This window comes from Quercus robur, chromosome 1 (genome assembly GCF_932294415.1).
Source record: "Quercus robur chromosome 1, dhQueRobu3.1, whole genome shotgun sequence".
NCBI classification, from domain to species: Eukaryota; Viridiplantae; Streptophyta; class Magnoliopsida; order Fagales; family Fagaceae; genus Quercus; species Quercus robur.
The window spans coordinates 19,277,071-19,300,460 of NC_065534.1; the positions used below are offsets into that span (position 1 = coordinate 19,277,071).

The window sequence follows — 23,390 nt, forward strand, 5'->3', positions numbered from 1 at the left end:
ACTCGTTCCAGTCGCGAAAATCGCGTGTTTTGGATAAACAGGGGCAGTTTTTAAATTTTTTATTTTTCCCTCGATCTTTTGTGACTGTTCATTGTCTTTCTCATTTGCTCTTACACTGTGTCACCGTGCCTCCATTTTCGATCTCCCATACTTGTCTCTTTTCAGCTCAAAATCGTCGCCTAACAGGTATGGTTTTCTGTCCTGCACTCTATTTTACTTGTTCTTTTGGTTTTCCCTCTGGCTCTTTCACATTTGATTGTGATTTTGTGATGGGTTTTTAGCTCAACTATTATTCTTTGTTCTAGCTTCGCTTGGGTGCTTATGTTTCTGTGTTTGAGCTAGTTTATGTTGGTGGTTGTGTTCTTCATCCTGTGCTTAGCTAGGGTTAGCTATTTTTGTCTGATCTGCTGTTGCTATCATGTTTCACTTTGATCCTGTGTGGTATCTTGTTGATGTGATGTTGATTTTGGTCCCTTTTCAGCTGATTATGTGGTTGTATTTGATCTCTCTATACTGTGTAGTTCAAATTTGGGCCTTTGGTGTCCCTCATTGCTTTTTTCTGACCATTCTCATCCAGCTGTTAGGGTTTCTTCATTGTCCCTAAATTTTCACTAACCCACTGCTGATATAGTCTGTTGGATTGTGTTCTGTCATTTCCTTTGTTTATAATGCAGACTGGTCATGTCTCCATTCAAAAAGGCTGCTGTGAAAGGAGGTTCTTCCAAAGGGAAGGAACCCGTAATTGATGTTGATGAAGACACACCTCTCCCGAAAGTGACTCGCTCTTCATCACAGCTATTCGATCCCAATAAGTTCAGATCATTTGCAACCTATCAGTCATATGAGAATTTCTTTCTTCATGCCACACCATTACTAGAAAGAGCTGTGGATCTGTCCTCACTTCATAACACTGACATTCCGAAATGGTTTGCTCACAAGGATTGGAATTACCTTCTCTCTGATCTGGATATCGTGTATGAAGAGTTGGTTAAAGAATTTTATGCTAACGCAATTGTGGAAGGCGATGAACTTAAGTGCTGGGTTCGGCAAAGGAGCTTTTCTGTCTCTCCTACTTACCTGGCAGAAATTCTTCACATCAACAGACCCATTTTTCGACATTCACCGGTCTATGATGATCTATGTCATGATGAGGAGCTTCTCAAACAAAGTCTTGGTCAAGACTTGGAGTTCTCACCCAATGGCAAATCCATCAGTGTTTCCTCCCTTTCTCCGAAACTGAGAGTGCTTACAATTGTGATGTTTCACAATTTGTACCCTTTATCAAGTACTGGGTATATGAACCTTGGACGTGCTTTGTTTCTTCATGATCTAATCTCTGATGAAGAAATCGACATTTGTGCTCATATCTTTCATGTTCTGCGCAAAACGGTTCTTCGAAGTGAGTCTCGGATATGCATTCCTTTCTGCAGTCTCATTTCACGGATCTTGAAGCTCAAGGGAATTTATCCAACGGCTGATGAGTCTCCTATCCCCAAACCGAGTCCAATCAACATGCGTACATACAATGCAAGTGTTGGACATAGTCGGAAGAGAGCCAAACCAGAAACTTCTGCATCTCACAGCGACTCTCAGTTCAGCAATCTCTCCCTCGATGAGAAACTTGATCGCATTGTCTCCTCTGTCCACGAGTTGAATACAAAGATGTCTGGACTCACTGCTTCTCTACACCATCAAAGCAACCGATGGGATATGAAGTTTACTTCTCTTCAAACTCAATTGGATCAAATTCAGAGAAAGCTAGAAGAGGATGACTAGCCTATTCCATGACAAAAAGGGGGAGTGATAGGCATAATCAAAGGGGGAGGATATTACCCTAAGGGGGAGTGTCATTATCTAAGGGGGAGTGTCTTTATTTTTTTGTTTGTTTCTTTTTTCTCTTTAAGTTGATATATTGTGTTTTGTAAAACTGTTATTCAGGTTATTCTGTGTGTTTGTACCCATGTGCTTTTGTAAGCTTTTAGGGTTAATGTTTTATGCATAGTTTGCAGGCTTTATGGTATGTACCTTGCTTAAGTGCAGCCTTTATGCTATGTTGAAATCAGTACTTTAATCTAAATGTTCTGCATTTTGGTTTATGTACTGTCACTCTTGTGCCCTTGTAGGATTGTTCCTAGATGCATATGCCTTGTGTGCTATGCATTGGTTGAGTGTTGAGCATACAAGTGTCTTGCCTTGTGCTTGTTAACTTGTATGTCCTTGTGTTCATTCCAAGTGTGAATGAGCACTGTGATCACTACCTTATGGTGTTCACTTGGTTGATCAAGCCATGGTTTGTTTATTAACTCCATCTTTGCTTGATCTCATATTGCCTGTTTCATATGCATTTATAATTTTCTGCTTACAATGATCATGGTGTATTGTTGTGTTTCAAAAGTTTATGTTCATATGATTCAAGTGCTTCACAGCTTCTAGAGTTAGGTGTGAGTGAGTTTTGTTCAACTGTTCCCAACTCACATGTTAAGTCTAGAGTCTGTTTTAGGGTTTTGTCACGGAATAGCCAAAGGGGGAGATTGTAAGGTTGAATTTATTCAACCATCTAATTGGCTTTATTCCGTGCCAAATTTGCTTGTAATTCAGCATTTAGTAACCCTGTATTTAGGTGGGTTAGTTGTAAGGGTAGTGAGTGAGATAGAGTGAAGATTGCTCAAGAGTGTGCAAGAAAACAGAGTGTCGCGGCTGGGACTCGCGGGTGGACTCGCGGCTGCAAGCCGCCAGAAGATGCACACGTGCCAAGCATGCTGGAAGATGAACAGTCATGCTAGCTGGAGCACTACAGGACAAAACAGGACAACTGGCCATACGGTTATCTCGCGACTGGATCTCGCGACTTGGTCAAGCCGCGAGGTCAAGCCGCGAGCCACCCCTGTTTTGCCAAAACCTGACGTTTCACATTCCTCTCCACTCCAATATAAATACCCCTTTAACCCACAATTGAAAGAGAGCTTCCAGAGAGAATTTTGAGAGAGAAACCCTAAAGAAAAATAAGATTGTTTCACACACAATCCCTACCTTAGAGTCTCATCATATTCCTCAACTCTCTTCCTCTCCATTGTCAAAACCTTGAGAGGCATTATACCAAACCTGGTTCTCACCATTATCATCTCTGTGAGACAGTCGTTTGGAGTTCTGGGAAGCAGTTAGGAAGGAGGCAATCTTCATTGGTTGATGCTACGGTGTAGTAGCGGAATCCGGGAAGCTAGAAAAGAAAAAGGTTCGGCGCAACCTCGTTGGAGCAAGAAGCTTGGAGGGCTTAGGTGCACTGGGTAGATTAGGCTTGGAGGGTCTATTGCTGTCCTTGTATCCCAACTGTATTTTCTAGTGGATTGATTACCGCTTGGAGGGCAGCGGAGAGGTTTTTCGCCGAGGACTTCGGTTTCCTCTTCGATAACACATCGCGTGTTGTCTGTGTGTTTGCATCTTCCTTCCTCTCTATCTCTGCCTTTATTTTATCTGCTGTGGTTTTATTTTGTTATGGCTTAGATAGTTGTTTAACCAATTTCACATTATAGCATATGTTAAGTTTCCGCACACTTATTATTTGACATATTGCTTGTGTTGGTTAAGTTAATTTTTGGGGGTCTAAACGTTCAAAAGTGTTTTTGTACACGTTTTTGAACTTTCAGGATTTTTCATATTGTCTCAATTCAATTCAAAAAAGATTCTTTTCAAAACCTCGCTCAAACTGATGGTTCACGAAAATAGGCCTAAATTAGAGCCGACTCAACCCATTTTGATCCAAAGGCAAATGTATAAAATGTATTATTACTTAATATTTTTAAGTGATATATAAATTTGAAAAAAGAATCCAACATTTTCATACAATTTATAAAGAAGCCAACATTTTCATATAATTTAATACATTAATTAGACTATTTTCATATATTTAACTATATATTAGTTTGGCTCAATTGATTCCAGGGTAAAAGTTACTAACCATTAATAAAAGGACATCTCCAAATGCCTTGGTAGATGTTGGTTCTAGAAATTAAACCATTAAATCTAATAACTAACCATTTTGTTAAAGTTCTAGACCCCAGTTGTATCAGATTTTATCAAATATTAACCAAATAATTAATTAGATTGATTATATAATAGATTTGATTTAAACAAACATCAAACATTCACAAATCACATGAACACCAAGAATGACGATCCAGGAAAACTTTTGAAAATATGGTTTCAAAGTAAAAAACATGGGGATGATTTAACCTAAACAATCCTCAAGGCAACATTTCACTAATAGAATCGAAGTTAATTTATACAATAGACTTAACCCCAAATCTACTACTACCTCATGTGGTTCTGAATCCATGGACTCTTCTACTATGAAACAGTTGCAAACAAACACACCTATTGGTGACTCTGAGATCTCCACTCAAAGGTTTTAGATCAGCAACTGTGGTTAACTAATTTCATTATGGCTTCATACAATATCTGCACTATGGCAGTATCAGCACTATGTTGATCTTCTCTATGTGCTCTAGAACTCTTAAGGGTTGAATAGATGGAGGCTTAGATCTACTTTGAAAGTCTCAAGTATAGTGAGACTGAGAGAAACTTGGTTATACAAACCCTAGGGGCACATACGGTGATTTGTCTCTCTAAAAAGCCTTTCTAAGGATAGCTTATGATGTCCTTTAAATAGCACAACAAAAGGATCATGAATCGGGCATTAATTGAGTAAGTTATGGGCTTTTTTCGCATTTCAGATTTTTATTGATATCGCAATCTCGATCGATCGAGCCAAGTGTCGAGCTTGCAATCAAAAATCTCAATCGATTGTGCCAGATGTCGAATTGACAGAAACTTGTTTTCTTGCTCTAAACTTGATTCTTTCTTGATCTAAAATTGGGTCTTTGTCTTGGACAATAAAATACACCTTTAACACACTCAAGACTCACCAAAGAACAATATAAATGAATTACATTTGATCACGGTATGCCAACATAAACATATGGACTCTACAATTCAAAAGAAATTAATACCCACGAATAAAGATAAGGTCAATATCTTCTTAAAAAAAAAGCTAAATTCAAACAATTCTAGCTAGTTAGTGAAATTGCGGGAAGCTAAGTTAGATTTCACATCCCCATCGGCTGCCTTATATGGTGGAATATTTCACTAATTAGGATAGAGTCAACATATGGGAGCTTCAGTCATTTCAATTTTAAACATACTATAGGTTTGTTTATGGGTTTGCCAAAGCAACGTTAAAACTTAACAATGACGTTGAAGAGGTCCAATTTGAAGTAATTAATGGTTACAAAGTCTCTTATTTATTGCTCCGTTTGTGCAAAAACAATAGTCCAGTTCACCGACTCCTCTCTATAAATAAACATTCCCATATGCATTGTTTTTCATCCCTCACACAAGATAGAATAAGCAAAATACTACACAATAAGAGAAAGAAGCTCAATATAATGAAAGTTGTAATTGTGGCCATTTTGGCTTTGGCAACCTCCCTTGTTTCAGCTTATGACCCTAGTCCTTTGCAAGACTTTTGTGTCGCAATTAACAACACCGATTCTGCTGGAATGTACATGCACTACAAAAAAGATTGCTATTAGCGGCGTCTAGAGTTCGTCACAACAACACAAAAAGCTGTCGCAGATTAGTAGTGCCGACGGCAAAAGGCCGTCGACTTCCGTCGGTAAAAGCCTTGTCGGTAATACTATATTGCCGACAAGGCCGTCGCTAACACTCATTTTCGACTGTAAAAAGCCGTCGTAAGCACTTGATATTTTCCGTCGAAAATACTTCTACATATGAGGAAGTTGGATGACCAAATACATTTTGTGATGAACTAAGGTCATTGTTAATGTTTTTTTTCGACAACTAAAAGTCATCATAAATACTTGATTTGTCGTCGAAAATACAACTTCATACGAAGAAGTTGGACGACCAAATATATTTTGCGGCGAACTAAGGCCATCGTTAATGTATTTTTTCGATGACTAAAAGTCATCATAAAGACTTGATTTGCTGTCAAAAATACAATTTCAAATGATGAAGTTGAATGACCAAATACATTTTGCGACGAACTATTGCCATCGTTAATGTATTTTTTTCAATGACTAAAAGCCATCGTAAATACTTAGCTTTTTGTCAAAAATACAAAATTTTAGTGACCATTTACTCTTTTTCGACGAACTTTGACCATTATTAAAAATTAGTTACCATGTCACTAATACATTATTTGCAACAAAATAGCTTTGTCGGAAAAAAGAAAAAAAAAAAAAAAAAGGCCGTTTATAGTACTTTAATTACAACAAAACAATTCTGTCGAAAAAGAAACTATTCGGTTCTAAAGATTTAAGATTTTATGTATTCAGAACTCTAATTTGTATTGTTGGCAAACCATGATCAAAACAATGTGTTTAGAAGTGTATTAGTCTTGCTTAAAGTTGTGCATTTATGTAAAGTTGGAATCGAGCTTAATGCAGAAAAGATTAATGCATTTCAGCTTGGCTCGATCGATTGAAGCTTAGGCAGAATGTTTTTCTGCAAAATTTTCCAACTTAGCCCTAGTTGTTTTAAAACGTTTTTAGGATTTCTTATTTGTCCTAAGTATAAAAGACAAACCCTAGCCACGTTTTAGTGTTGCTCATATTGCGATTTGTGTAAATCTCTTATGAGATCTAGAAGAGCTTTCCTTTACACAAACTTAGGGTTTTCAAGGAGAAGATTTATCTACACCTTGATGATCAACTCAGTTGATGCCATTGAAGCTTAAAGAAAACACAAGCGGGTGTGCTTGTATCTAGTGGTGAATCCAAGAAAGAAGGAGTCTGTGGATTCGGAGCTTGCACGTGGTCGTGTCAGTAAGTTCTACTGGTTGGTAGCAATAAGAAGTCGAGCATAGGGGCTTGTAAGTCTTATTGTATGAACTTCGATTCTTTCAAGATAGTGGATTCAAGTTTACCTTGAGGATAGCTAGGTTAAATCCTCCCTAGGTTTTTACCGATTTGGTTTCCTGGGTGATCATATCTTGTGTTACTTATTTTCAGTGCTTTGCATGATTTGATCTTTGTTATTGTGATAACCTAGACTTGTTAAATTGGACTAAGTAACAATTTGGCTAATTACCTAGGTTAAATCAATTGTTTTTAAGGGGTCTAAAAACCATCAAGTGGTATCAGAGCGGGTTGCTCTTTTGTTGTTGATCTTTTGATCACTGAGCTGATCTTTGACCCCTATTGTCATGGAACATGGACACTCTCTAGTTATTCCTCCTCACTTTAATGGGAATAATTATGCTTATTGGAAAGTAAGGATGAAAGCATTCCTGAAATCTATTGATGAGAGAGTGTAGAACTCCGTTGAATACAGATAGGAGAAGCCCACTACTCCTTTTAGTGAGTGGGAAACTTCTCAAAAAGAAGCAGCTGCGTTTAATAGTAAGACTATGAATGCTATCTTTAATGCTGTTTCTATGGAGAAATTTAAGAGAATCTCTAATGTTGAGGTTGCTCATACTGCTTGGAATATCCCCCAGACTGTGCATGAAGGCACAAAGGCTGTCAAAATCAATAAATTACAGCAATTAACTTCTAAATTTGAAAGCATTAGGATGTCTGATGATGAATCTTTTGATGAATTCTATGCTAAATTGAATGATATTGTTAATTCTGCTTTTAACTTGGGTGAAATCTATGATCAACCTAAAATTGTTAGGAAGATACTTAATCAATGGCTCCTAAGTCAGTTGATGATGTTGAAAGTGGTGGATTTGATGATGAACTCTCTGCTACAGAGATTGCTTACCTTGCCAAGAACTTTAGAAACTTTCTTAAGAATAGTAACAAAAAGGCAAGAGGCACAAATACTGCTGAACCTAAAACTTTAGGAAGCATGATCCCACTAAGGTGAACAATAATGATAAACCTAGAGAAAAAGTAGGTCAATCTTCTAATAATTCCTTGGGTTCTCAATGTTTTGGATGTCAAGGGTATGGTCACATGAAATCTGAATGTCCTACCTATTTGAAGTCTAAGGGTAAGGCTATGGCTGTAACCCTTAGTGATGGTGAAGTTTCTGATAATGAGTCTGATTGTGATGAGGATGGAAACTTCATTGCTTTCACCGCTACTACTGTAGTCGATGAGAGCATATCTGTTGAAGAGAACCCTTCTGATGGGGAACTCTCTAAAGATGCAGATCTTCAAGAGGCCTATAATAAACTTTGCAAAGTTGCTGTAAAGGATGCTATGAATGTTGAACTTGGCCTGAAGAAAATTGAATCTCTTGAGCTTGATAAGAAGAATTTGCTTGTTAAACTGTTTGATGCTACTGAACTTTTGAGCAATGTGAAAATTGAGAATATGCTTTTACTTGATAAAGTTAAATCTTTGGAACTTGATTTATCTGTTGCTAGATCTGCTAGTTCTAAACTTGATCAAATGTTGAGTGTTCAAAAGTCTTCTTCTGACAAATCTGGATTAGGTTATGTTGAAAGCATCTCTGTGTCTACTCCCCATTCCACAAAGTTTGTCCCTTCATCTTCTTCTGAACCTTCTATGAGTGAGATAGTGAGTGAAACTGTCAAACCCCCTGTGAGTGAGGTTGTCAAACCCATAGAAGTTTCATCATCTAGGAAGATTAGGGTTGATCTGAAAGAGTCTAAGTGAAGATTAGGGTTGATCTGAAAGAGTCTAAGTCTAAGAAGCCTACCCTATTTAAGGACAAGACACATGCCCTACCCTATCTAAGGACAAGACACATGATAAGCCTGCTTGGGTTTGTCATTTTTGTGGAAAGTCTGGACACATACGTCCTAACTGCTACAAGCTGCAAGTTGCAAATAGAGCAAACAAACCAAAAGTACCTGTGCCTCAAGCACAAGATCCTATGGTACTCATTGGTGAATTGGTAAAGGCTTTAAACCTTTATTCCAATCCTGGAGTTGGTAATCATTCCCATGTGAATAAGAACTCCAATGCTCATGGTGCATCTAAAAGGTTTTGGATGCAAAAGAATCGAACTAACTGAGTCTTTCTGACATGGTCCTTGTGATCTTTGCTTTACCCTTTGTGACCATTGTTCTTTGGTTTTGTTTTTTTTTTTTTGTTTTCTAGGATTTGCATTGCATAACATTCATGCATTTCATTCCAGGTGTTTTTTTTTAATAAAAAAAATAAAAAAAAGGGAAGAAAAAGGAAGCAAATTGTGTTTTGTACTATTCTTCTTGGTTTTTGAAGAACAAGGTTGGTCAATTTATTTTCGCATAGCATGTCGTTTGTACCTTGTTTAGCTTTGATGAGCTTACTTATTGCACTTTACTAGTTGAAGCTTTATAGTGCATGTTGTGTAGGGAAGATGTTTATGGTTTTTGATTGCTCTGTCTTAATCTTGAAGTCACATGTTTTTGAATGTTGGACTTAAACTTTTAGAGAAAGGCATAAATAACCATTTCACCACTGTTCACTAGCCAATCATGAACACCTTAGTGCATATCATAAGATTTTGTACTCGAGAAAGTGTAGCACATGCACAAAAAGAACATAAGGTGAAGCCTCAGTTTAAATTGCTTAATACTTAAAATTGGTGTGTACTATTAGGCTTGATGCCAAACTCACATGACTTAAAATTGGTATGTATATTATGAGGCATAAATTCAAGAAACTTACATGATTGCAAGCTTATGATCTAGGAGATGTGGGAGTTATATGATGTAACTCTTTAGGTGATAGTCTCTTTTAAATTCTTTGTGGTGAATTTTGTAGACTTTGAGATTGATTACTATTCACATATCACCTCACATGTATCTCAAGCTTTTGCTAGTTGCACACACTACACGAGTTACTCTTTGCTAAACTTTGTACATGTTATTGTGTGTGTTTATGGTCTGACCAACCAAATTTTGCAAATACTTGGATTTTTGTGCAAAATTAATTTGTTGCTTGAAAATTTATGAAGAATGCAAGAAATTTTATTTTTGGGAAATTTGGGCTTAAAATTCTTGTTTTTGAAAATCACAATCATCACATACTCATGCATTTTGTTCTTAAATTTCAATGCTTTGAGTTGATTCTAAATGTTTTCCAAAAAACTGTGTTTTTCCTCAAATTTAGTGAGTCTCTGCCCATTTCGATCGATCCATTCTATTTTTCGATCAATTGAAATTTTTTAAATATGTTAGAGAGAGCTTCTATCTGTTTCAATCGATCGAAACTGATTTTCGATCAATCGAACTCTTTTAAAATTGTTTTGTTAAAGTCTCTGTCTGTTTCGATCGATCAAGGCTGTTTTTCGATCGATTGAAACTCGTGAATCATGTTTTTTTTAAAGTCAGATTGGACTTTTTCAAAGGCACTTTTTCAAACACTTTTCAAACTTTTCTCTCTCTCTCTCTCTCTCCGACTTGGCTAGGCTCCACCAAGGATTTTTTTGTCGTTTTCTTCTGAAATTTTTGCAAGGTATTTGTCTTCCAAGGCCGGTAAGTCCTTTTTGCCCTTCCTTTTGCATTTTATTTCATGTTTTCATGTATTTTTCATGCATATTCATTGGGTATTTTCGGCACTTTTCATATTTTGGGATTCTTGATGATGCAAACCATTTTTGGTGAAATTGATCATTGGGTTTTTGTTCTAGGATGTTATCATCATGATTCTTGTAGTTTAATTTGATCAATTTGGTGGTTTGTGAAAAATTGAAAATTCTAGGGTTTGTAATTGCTCCGAATTGGGGATTTTGCCAAATTGGGTTAAATTGATGAAATTGGCTTGTTCAATTGATGTAATTGGTCATTATTTTTTGAACTCTATCATGTATGATGATCAATTCGTCAATATCTTTCAAATTGATCAAGTGGTTTTCCAAATTTTGGGGTTTTTGTGTTAATACCTCTATGTTCAAGCCAATTTTGTGAATTTGAACTTTTTGGATTTAATTGCACTGCATTAGGACATGCATCATGTCATTTAAATTGTTCATGCATCATATAGATTTTTGTTCTATATAATTTTTTTTTTTTGGTGCTAACTTGCAGTCTACCCTTGGTTTTGTCTTTTGTGCTTTTGTTCCTTTGCTCTGTGTAGAAGATACTGCCTTTCCAGAAGATCAAGTTTCTAGAACAAAATCTTCAAGTGGGTACTTGAAGTTTTAGAAGGGAGGTTCATGTGGAACAAAGCCTACTATTCAAGTGGGTAACATTAGTAAATACTAATGGGTTGTATCAATTTAGAATATGGCTATTTTGATATTGTAAAAATTCAATTCAATTAGTGGATTTATTTTGGTTATGGGGTTGGTGGAGAAGCCCCCGTAGTAGTTTTTTTTCCTTTGGATAATTTCCCATTGGTTTTTCCCTACATCACCATATTGTGCATTATTTATTTTCATTGTTATTTGTTTTGTTGCAAAATATTGGTGTAGTCTTTAGCCAAAGCCAAATCATAATTTGACTAATTAACTAATTGGCTTAAAATTGGTTAAATTGCATATCTGAGGTCTAAAGGAACTAACATATTTATAAGGAAACCTTATGTGAAACACAGAGTTTAATTAATGGTTTTTTTCTTTTATTTTCTCTATTAATGCCCTGAATAACGAAAATGGATAACTAAGATGGACAAGTGAAAGTTCAAAAACGTGTACAAAAACACTTTTGAACGTTTAGACCCCCAAAAACCAACTTAACCAACACAAGCGATATGTCAAACAACTAGTGTGCGGAAACTTAACATATGCTATAATATGAAATTGGTTAAACAACTATCTAAGCCATAACAAAAATAAAACCACAGCAGATAAAATAAAGGCAAAGATAGAGAGGAAGGAAGATGCAAACACAAAGATAACACCCGATGTGTTATCGAAGAGGAAACCGAAGACCTCGGCGAAAAACCTCTCCGCCGCCCTCCAAGCGGTAATCAATCCACTAGAAAATACAGTTGGGATACAAGGACAGCAATAGACCCTCCAAGCCTAATCTACCCAGTGCATCTAAGCCCTCCAAGCTTCTTGCTCCAACGAGGCTGCGCCGAACCTTTTTCTTTTCTAGCTTCCCGGATTCCGCTACTAGGCCGTAGCATCAACCAATGAATATTGGCTCCTTCCTAACTGCTTCCCAGAAATCCAAACAACTGTCTCACAGAGATGATGATGGTGAGAACCAGGTTTGGTATAATGCCTCTCAAGGATTTGACAATGGAGAGGAAGAGAGTTGAGGAATATGATGAGACTCTAAGGTAGGGATTGTGTGTGAAACAATCTTGTTTTTCTTTAGGGTTTCTCTCTCAAAATTCTCTCTGGAAGCTCTCTTTCAATCATGGGTTAAAGGGGTATTTATACTAGAGTGGAGAGGAATGTGAAACGTCAGGTTTTGGCAAAACAGGGGTGGCTCGCGGCTTGACCTCGTGGGTTGACCAAGTCGCGAGATCCAATCGCGAGATAACCGTATGGCCAGTTGTCCTGTTTTGTCCTGTAGTGCTCCAGCTAGCATGACTGTTCATCTTCCAGCATGCTTGGCACGTGTGCATCTTCTGGCGGCTTGCAGCCGCGAGTCCACCCGCAAGTCCCAGCCGCGACACTCTGTTTTCTTGCACACTCTTGAGCAATCTTCACTCTATCTCACTCACTACCCTTACAACAAACCCACCTAAATACAGGGTTACTAAATGCTGAATTACAAGCAAATTTGGCACGGAATAAAGCCAATTAGATGGTTGAATAAATTCAACCTTACAATCTCCCCCTTTGGCTATTCCGTGACAAAACCCTAAAACAGACTCTAGACTTAACATGTGAGTTGGGAACAGTTGAACAAAACTCACTCACACCTAACTCTAGAAGCTGTGAAGCACTTGAATCATATGAACATAAACTCCTGAAACACAACAATACACCATGATCATTGTAAGCAGAAAATTATAAATGCATATGAAACAGGCAATATGAGATCAAGCAAAGATGGAGTTAATAAACAAACCATGGCTTGATCAACCAAGTGAACACCACAAGGTAGTGATCACAGTGCTCATTCACACTTGGAATGAACACAGGGACATACAAGTTAACAAGCACAAGGCAAGACACTTGTATGCACAACACTCAACCAATGCATAGCACACAAGACATATGCATCTAGGAACAATCCTACAAGGGCACAAGAGTGACAGTACATAAACCAAAATGCAGAACATTTAGATTAAAGTACTGATTTCAACATAGCATAAAGGCTGCACTTAAGCAAGGTACATACCATAAAGCCTACAAACTATGCATAAAACATTAACCCTAAAAGCTTACAAAAGCACATGGGTACAAACCAAAAACTTCCTGAAAAACATCATCAACATATATTAAAGTTTAAACCAAGAGTATAAGTTTAGAGTTAGAAACAGCTATACACCAAAACACAGTGTATGAAAAACCATAAACACTAAAAATACCCAACATAAACATATATAAACACATTACTCCCCCTCAACTAATTACTCCCCCTTAAGAGCTGCTTTTCTGCTTCTCAATCACCAATGAACTTCTCCCCCTTTTTGACAGGAATGGCCAAAGGGTCACTGGTCATGCTGAGTTGTGAGGCTGTCAAGTTTAGCAGCCATGACATCAATCTGGTCTTGCATGGCTCTCATCCTGTCAGAGTGCTCAGTTTGGACTGCCTTGATCCCATCAAGCCTTTCCAGAATGATCTGGAAAGCATCTGGAGGTGTGTCTGTAGAAGTTGAAGCTCTGTGTCTTTTGCCACTCCTCCTAGGTGTTGAGGTTGATGCAAGCCCTGCTGCCTCTGCTTCAGTCTCCATTGGGACAGCCTCTCCTTCATCACCTTCATCTTCTTCTCCTGGAAGCCTAACACTTATCCTTTTGCAGGTAAGCTTGTTGATTGCAGAGGGTGTAGACATGGGACTGATGTCTTGAGGGATTGGAACACCCTTACTCCTAAAAATCCTCATTAGCAAACTGGGAAAGATCAATTTAGGCCTAGAGGTTGTTCTAGTCTCATCCACAATGGTGTCATAAATGTGGGAACTTATGTCTATGAAGTTCTTTTCTTTGAGATCCATCAGAAAGACTGCTCTAGCACAATTGATTGTAGTCAATTTCTTAATGGGATAGAGGTTAAACATCATAATTATTGTAAGGCACCTCATGTCCACTGGAAAGGCAGTGGTATTCAAACATTTCCCTTCTCTCTGCCCACCTATCCTTTGTTGGACTGTTTCAATAGAAACACTCCTATCCTTGTAGTTGATAAATTCTTCATCATCTAATCCTTCAAGCCCTAATGCATCATCTATGACATGAGCATCCAAGACAAATTCTTTACCCCTCACCTAGCAACTTAATTCATTATCCTTTATCACAGCATTTGAGTAGAATTCCCTAATTAAGGGTTCACACACAACAGGGAATCCACTCAGAAGCTTTTCCCATCCTCTTCCTTCAAAACAGCTGGGAATAAATGTTTGCCTTAAGTCCTCCAAATCTACAAATCTCTCTTGAATGATTCCTGCATTCAAGAAGTTATCCTTGTATCTCTCAAAGTGATGAACTGATCTAAACAGTTTAGAATCCATCTTTAATCTTTTGTCAGCCTTCTTTGTAGTAGATTTCTTCTTCTGAGGTGAGGGAGCAATCTGTGAACAATCAGAAAAGGCCACAACAACATAGAGCAATATATGTGCATAACCAGTCAGTACCATGTAATTAACAAAGAGATATCAACCATACAAATGAACTTTAAAAACTTAAACAACAAGCTACTTAGTTCAAACATATGGATAAACCAAGCCTAGGATAGGAAACACATGAACAACATGGTGAAACTATCCTAAAGGCAGATAAATGACATTGAGACAGATAATGGAAAAATGATATGACACACAAACAGTATATTGAGCCTAACAGAAACTTCCCACAGATTAACACACTAATACATGCAAATCTAGCACAGTAAAACTCACAACCTCAAAAAGAACCAATAGAAACAACTCAACAGCTGAAAGTTCAGATTGAAATAAAAGAAACACTTAGCTAAGCACAAGATGAAGAGCAATAAGAATATGACTATCATTAACACAAACTATAGCAACAGCATCCACAAGCTAAGCAAGAACAAGTAGCAGAAACCGAAACAAAAACCCATTTCAAAAACACAATCATATGCGAAAAATCAAAGGGTAAAAGCACAAAATCAAGTAGAAAAGAGTGTAAAACAGAAAACCCATACCTATAACTTGACGATTTTGAGCTATAAGAGTGCAACACTAGAGATTGGAAAAGGGAGCACGGAGTGTTTGGGAGCGAGAGAGTTTAGAGAGAAGATGAACAGTCACAAAAATTCGAGGGAAAAACTGAAAAAGTTTAAAAACTGCTCCTGTTTCTGCAAAACACGCGATTTTCGCGACTTGATTAAGTCGCCACACAGTCGCCAGCTCAAGCCGCCAAAGCACTCAAGAACAAAATTTTGAAAAATTTTTCTAAGTGTTTTTCGCGATTGGAAGGTCTACCCGCGAGTGAGTCGCGAGCTGAGCTGCGAAAATCTCTGAGTGAACCTCGCGACTGGGCCTTCCACTAGCGAACAAGTCGCCAAAAATGACCAGCGAAGATGCGACTGAGGCTCGCGACTTGACATACCCGCGACTAAGCCGCCAAAACAGGGCAAAACTGAACTTTTGAAATTTTCAGATTTTTCAAACAAAATACTTTCCAAAAACACCTAAAACACTCAAAAATCTTTTTGTGCTTGAATTAACAAAGATTGAGTATGTGAAAACACATTTTATCAAGTACAATCACACAAATGAATATGGCATTTATTGAACATAAACTTGTGTGTTGTGTGTGGATATCAACAATGAGATAGTCCTTTGTCTAATGTGAAGCTTCGATGATCAATTCAACCAAGGCATACACAATTAGCACTAGATCATGTGACCCATCTCAATTATAGAAATATGTATATATGACCTCCCACACAATTTGATAATCATAACTTGGAGCTTTTCATTTGACTCCACTTTCAATCATAACATTTGATCTTTTTGATCTTTTGATGCAATCATCTCTCATTGTGAGAGGGATATATAACATTTCTCTTTGAAGAACAGGCCTTTGGCCTTTTTGAATGAACTTTCACTTTTAATATAAGGTCGCTTACCCTTTTTCCTAGTAAAATACTAGAATGTGCGACAGGCTTTTGCAGCTCAATATCTCTTTTCATTTGGAGATTTACATTTGGTGAGCTCCTTTTAGCAAAAAAAATAAAAAGTGGGAAGATATATAGACACAAGTCTATGCATGTCTCAAGATCAACATAACCATTCACTAATCATTCATGACAAGTTTGAAGATCTATTTACAACAATCACATAGATTTCAAGATTTTTCCCACAGAGATATAGGTGCATGAAAACAAGCAATGCTCAAAAATGCACAAAGCCATTAGCACAAAGGTACAAGGCAAAACAAGTTTTGAGACAAAACTCAACAAAGTCAATCAAGCTTTTTGATTTTCTAATTTTTATGTGATTTTTGGATTTTTGACACAAGAAACACAAAGAATGATAAAACAAAATTAAGAAATATTCACAAGAGGATAAGCAAACAACCAAAATCAAAAACAACAAGCACACCAAACAAACATAGTCACAAGGCATAGGAAGTATTAATGCATGGACATGTTGTAATGCTTATGCATGAGTACCCTTATTCACCCGCACGTCACTTGCGTTTGGGGTGATTTCCTTATAGGATTGGGTACGGGAGTTAGGGCTTTCAAACCTTCGTGAGAAGCTTTCAAACCTTCGTGAGAAGCTTTCCAAGCAATTGGTGAATGCACCAATCATCTTCATCACGTTCATCATTTCGGGATCTCCATGTTGACCTCTAGATTGATCACCTGCCCAAATTCTTCTATCATTTCTGGGTCCTCCTGACCGTTGAGGAGTTGCACTGTTCTTTGCTCTCAGCTTTTGGCAATTTGGTCGAGTGTGCCCTTGAAGTCCGCAATAATGGCACACATACGTTCCTCTAGGACCTCTTTGTGGTCGTGGACGTGACTTGGCACGATATTCAGACCTGCCCACAGACTGATTACGATGATTCAGCATCCGTTGGTCCACCACATTCTTCTTCTCCTCCACCTCGAGCTTCTCACCAGTAAGGTCAGCTACAACTGGATCTTTGGCCTTTACAAACTTCACTTCTTTAGTGACATTTCCAGATGAACTACTTCCTCCGGTATATCCCAACCCGGATTTGTCTGAAAAACTCTTTTGAGATGATATAACATCATCTAGCTTCTTGGTGGTGACCCTCTCTATTTTAAGATTCGCTTGCACAACCTCATTCTCAAGAAATCTCACTTTTGTGTAAGCTTCGGACAACTCACCATTCAGTGTTTCTATCTCACATTTGGCCTCCCTATATCGAATTAGGAGACTCTTGTAGTCCTCCTCAGCCTTCTTCATTTTTCTCACAGCAGCCTTGGCCACCCTTGTGTATTCACCCGACTTCTCCAAGAGTGAGTTATAATTCTCTTGAAGATTTGTTGTGCTTTCTTCTTCTTCAGCTTCTGATTCTTCAACAATTCCTAGTGATTCATCATCACTATGTTCTCCAAGGTCTCGTACAAGGAGATTCAACTCATCCGAAGACTCAACATGAGCAATAGTCATAAAAGCTGAATAGTTCCCTTCTCCATCACAGCTCTCTTCAGATTCTGAGTCAGACGAGTCTGAGTCACTCAAGGTCGTGGCATACACTTTGCCTTTCGATTTCAAATAATTTGGACATTCCTTCTTAAAGTGTCCATGCCCATTACATTCAAAACAAGTGACACCTTGTGTGGATTGGAATTCTTTTCCATCTTTCTTTTTGAAATCCCTCTTCTCCCTTCCAGAATTTTGGAATTTTCTTTTATCATCAAATTTGCCATTATTTTTTAATTTCAAAAACTTTCTGAAATTTTTGACAAGGTAGGCTACATCTTTGTCAACCACATCTTCTCCCGATGAGTCTTGATCTTCCACCTTCTCATTAATGGTCTTTAGAGCAAGGGATTTACTCTTCCATTGATTGGGCAGCGACATCTCATAAGTCTGCAGAGAACCAACCAGCTCCTGTACCTTGATGTCGTCAAGATCCTTGCTCTCTTCAATGGCTGTCACTTTAGCACGAAAACTTTCCGGCAATGATCGAAGGATCTTCCTTACAATCTTTGAGTCCTCCGTTTTCTCCCCCAAGTTAAACTTACTGACAACCACCTCATTTAGCTTCCCATAGAAAGAGTCAAAAGACTCATCCTCACTCATTTTAAGCTCCTCAAACCGAGTGGTCAGCATTTGTAACTTGGTGTCTTTCACTTTCTTCGTGCCTTCATAAGTGGTTTCCAGAATCTCCCACGCTTCTTTGGCAATGGTAATGTGAGAAATCCTGTGAAATTCATCTGGAGACACACCACAGAAAATAGCATTGAGTGGTTTACTGTTAGCATTAGATGCAGCAAGTGCTGCCTTATCCCATGTGGATTTGGCTGCCTCAGGTTTGGTCCAACCAATCTCAACAGCATCCCACACGGATTCATCAATAGAGCATAGAAAAGCTCTCATAAGAACCTTCCAAAAAGCATAATTACTACCATCAAAATATGGAGGTGCATTAAGGGATTGAGACCTATCCATCTCAAAAGGAAGTCAAGGATCACACAATGGTAATGAAACCAACAGCAGTGTACCCGCTCTGATACCAATTGAAAGTTCAAAAACGTGTACAAAAACACTTTTGAACGTTTAGACCCCCAAAAACCAACTTAACCAACACAAGCAATATGTCAAACAACTAGTGTGCTGAAACTTAACATATGCTATAATATGAAATTGGTTAAACAACTATCTAAGCCATAACAAAAATAAAACCACAGCAGATAAAATAAAGGCAAAGATAGAGAGGAAGGAAGATGCAAACACAAAGATGACACCCGATGTGTTATCGAAGAGGAAACCGAAGACCTCGGCGAAAAACCTCTCCGCCGCCCTCCAAGCGGTAATCAATCCACTAGAAAATACAGTTGGGATACAAGGACAGCAATAGACCCTCCAAGCCTAATCTACCCAGTGCACCTAAGCCCTCCAAGCTTCTTGCTCCAACGAGGTTGCGCCGAACCTTTTTCTTTTCTTGGCTCCTTCCTAACTGCTTCCCAGAACTCCAAACGACTGTCTCACAGAGATGATGATGGTGAGAACTAGGTTTGGTATAATGCCTCTCAAGGATTTGACAATGGAGAGGAAGAGAGTTGAGGAATATGATGAGACTCTAAGGTAGGGATTGTGTGTGAAACAATCTTGTTTTTCTTTAGGGTTTCTCTCTCAAAATTCTCTCTGGAAGCTCTCTTTCAATCGTGGGTTAAAGGGGTATTTATACTAGAGTGGAGAGGAATGTGAAACGTCAGGTTTTGGCAAAACAGGGGTGGCTCGCGGCTTGACCTCGCGGCTTGACCAAGTCGCGATATCCAGTCGCGAGATAACCGTATGGCCAGTTGTCCTGTTTTTTCCTGTAGTGCTCCAGCTAGCATGACTGTTCATCTTCCAGCATGCTTGGCACGTGTGCATCTTCTGGCGGCTTGCAGCCGCGAGTCCACCCGCGAGTCCCAGCCGCGACACTCTGTTTTCTTGCACACTCTTGAGCAATCTTCACTCTATCTCACTCACTACCCTTACAACAAACCCACCTAAATACAGGGTTACTAAATGCTGAATTACAAGCAAATTTGGCACGAAATAAAGCCAATTAGATGGTTGAATAAATTCAACCTTACAACAAGGACCTTAAATTGAAACAATTTCATGAATTTGAGATTTTAATTCACAAAATTGGCAATATAGGATCAAATTTGAAATATGGTAAATTTTGGGTCTTTTATGTAATTAAATTTTCTCTATCACCATCACCATGCACAAAATTTTAGCCGAAACTCATTTGGTTGCCGTGGATAGCTTTCGGCAATACAAAATTCTCTCTATTACCATCACCATACTTATGCTGGGGTAGAAATGTGAAAGATATAATGCTTTTTCACAAATGAATTGTTGAACTTTCTACTTAATTTTTTTAAAACAACTTTTAAATTAATTAAAGAATTAGTAGTATTCTACATGCAAAATAATAAGGAGAAAATTACATACAAAACCCATAATGTATACCATGTTTTAGATTAGGTCTCAAGTCTTTAAATTGATCAATTAAAGATCCAAAGTTATGAAATTGTTTCTGTAAGGTTGAATTTAATCAATCATCTTGTTGGCTTTATTCTAGGCCAAATTTTCTTGTATTTCAACATTTAGTAACCCTATATTTAGGTGAGATTGTTGTAAGGGTAATGAGTGAGATAGAGTGTTGAAATGCTTAAGAGTGTGCAAGAAAACAGAGACTCGCAACTTGATCTTGTGGGTGACTCGCGGCTTCAAGCCGCCAGAAGCAGCATACGTGCCAAGCATGCCAGAAGTTGAAGCGTCATGCTAGCTGTAGCACTACAGGACAAAATAGGACATCTAACCATTCTGTTATCTCGCAACTGGATCTCACGACTCAGTCAAGCCGCGAGGCCAAGCCACGAGCCAGCCCTGTTTTGAAAAACCTGACTCTTCACATTCCATTCTCACCCCAGTATAAATACCCCTTATACCCACAAAAGAAAGAGAGCTTCCAGAGAGAATTTTGAGAGAAACCCTAGTGTTATACAAGATTGATTCATCCACAATCTTCACATAAGAGATTTTTCAAATTCCTCAACTCTCTTCCTCTCCATTGTTAAACCCTTGAGAGGTCTTTTTACCAAAATATTTTCTCACCATATCCATTACTGTGAGATGGCTGTTTGGTGTTCTGGGAAGCAGTTAGGAAGGAACCAATCTACATTGGTTGATGCTATGGTCAAGTAGCGGAATCCAGGAAGCTAGAAAAGAAATAGGTTCAGCGCAACCTCGTTGGTGTAAGAAACTTAGAGGGCTTAGGTACACTGGATAGATTAGGCTTGGAGGGTCTATTGCTGTTCATGTATCCCAATTACATTTTCTAGTGGATTACTTACCGCTTGGAGGGCGGTGGAGAGGTTTTACGCCGAGGGCTTCGGTTTCCTCTTTGATAACACATCGTGTGTTGTCCTTGTGTTTGCATCTTCCTTCCCTTTATCTTTGCCTTTTATTATCTACTGTGGATGTAATTTTTATTGGCTTAGATTGATTACCAATTCTGCTTATAGCTTGTGTTCATTTTCCACACACTAGTTGTTTGTCATAAAGCTTGAATTGGTTATTTTGTATTTGGGGGTCTAAACGTTCAAGGGTGTTTTATACACTATTTGAACTTTCAATTTCAATTTAAAGCCCATTTCAGTCTCCATTATTTTTTTTGTGTGTGTTTTGGGCAATATCAAAGAAAAAACAATAAGAGAAAACCATGGATTAAACTTTGTGTTCACCTAAGGCTTGCTTATAAATCAACATGGCTGTCATTGAACAGAGTGTGCAGAGAGAAAACTCTTTCTTTAGAGAGAGAAAATTTCTTTGTAAGTGAGAAAATGATCGTTAGAAAATCGAAATTGATTAAAGTAAAATAGAAAATTCAGAAGAACTTTGGTGAAGAGTTTGTTTGGATTGGATGTGACAAATCCAACTAAGAGAGTACCCTCTATGACTACCAAAAGTTCAGTGCCTCGAGGGTGAGTGTGAGGTGGATTCAAACCATATGGTGCAAAGTCAAGGCGAGCCAAAGATATGCCTAGAGTGTTGAGACCTGGTAATTTATCGACGTTCATAAGATTGACACTTGATCCGACTTTATTTGCAGTTGTGTTTCCAGGAATATTGAGTCCAGAGAAGAAAAAATCATTGGCTGTGACAAGTGTTGGGTCCTTGCAAAATTTTCCATTCACGAAAACTGCACAAAGAAAAGTTTATTATTGTCATAAATTAGACAGTTCTGTAACAATTGACAACATGTCATGTAGGGGAAAAAAATGTGATAGAGATGATATAACTGGCGGGCATAAATTCATCAATGAATAGAACTTTTAATGATTTCAAAAGAAAGTGATAATAATACTACTACAGCTAATAATAACAAGATTATGTACGTACCAGCAGAATTGGTGTTGTTAATTGCAACACAAAAGTCTTACAAAGGACTAGGGTCATAGGCAGAAGCAAGGGAGGATGCCAAAGCCAAAAGGGCCGCAGTTACAAGGTAAGAAACAACTTTCTTCATATTTGAGATTCTAGTAGAGTACTCTGCGTATTCTTGCTTTGGTGAGGGGTGGGAAGCATAGCATATGGGGATATGTGTATTTATAGATAGGAGTCAGTGAACTGGTCAATTGATTTTTAATAAACAGAGCATATAAGACTTGGCAATTATTCAACCTTAATCACAAATTTTTATTTAATGGGTTATCCATTCTTTAACCACTACTAGTCGTATATGTTTGTTTATTCAAAAATGGCAGAAATTTATTTAAGAAAAAAGAGCTTGTACAATATTAAAAAGAGAAGTAAGGAGCCTATGTATTTGCTAAAAGCAATCAAATTGGACCTCTTCAATGCCATTTTGAAGTTTTAACGTTGCTTTGGGCAACCCACAACTAAAGTTTATGTTGAAAGTATCTTTGAAATAGAATGACTGAAGCTCCCAAGTATGTTGACTCTGTCCTCATCAATGAAGTGGTCCACCATTGTAGGCTGCAGCTGGGGATATGCAATACAACTATGCTTTGCGTAAATTCTCTAAGTCGAATGGTTTGAACTTATCTTGTATTGACCTCATCTTAATTGGTGAGTACTAAATACTTTTAATGATTAGTTTGATTTAATGGTTTTCTAGAACCATGACTACCAAATCTTCTGGTATATTCTTGCCATTTCCCCTCTTTTGTTCTCTCATCATATTTAGTTAGTGTTGAAGATTTTTTCCTGCTTAGAGATGAAGTTAGCCCGCCCTCAAACAAATGGGGGATTCAGCCATGAGTTTGGATGCCAGGTCTTGAAAACGAGAATGCATGCCTTCGTAAACAGATCTGCTAACAGATCGAGCCTAGACATGAACTTTCCTTTTCCCTCATTAAGTGATAATTAACCTCAATATGGTTTGTTCTTATGTGAAAATAAGATTAGAAGCAATGGCTAAGGTGGAGATATTATCGCACCATAGAGCAGGAATATGAGAAAGAAAGTCAGCAACGTCTTTTAGTATCAGCTTTAGCCAATGTAGCCAAAGTTCCATATTCAGCTTTTGTTAAAGAGTGAGTTACTGTTGCTTATCTCTTTGCAAATCAAGTAACAGGAGTGTTGACTAAGAAAATGACAAAGCCTGTGGTTGAGCGCCAGTCAATGGGATTCTTGGGCTAATCTGCCTCTGTAAAT

At 37.9% G+C, this 23,390-nt stretch overlaps 1 pseudogene; it reads right to left on the bottom strand.

The window, feature by feature from the left end:
• Positions 1-20,853: 20,853 nt before the first annotated feature.
• Positions 20,854-22,275, bottom strand: LOC126724298 (germin-like protein subfamily 1 member 7; annotated as a pseudogene).
• Positions 22,276-23,390: the final 1,115 nt, after the last annotated feature.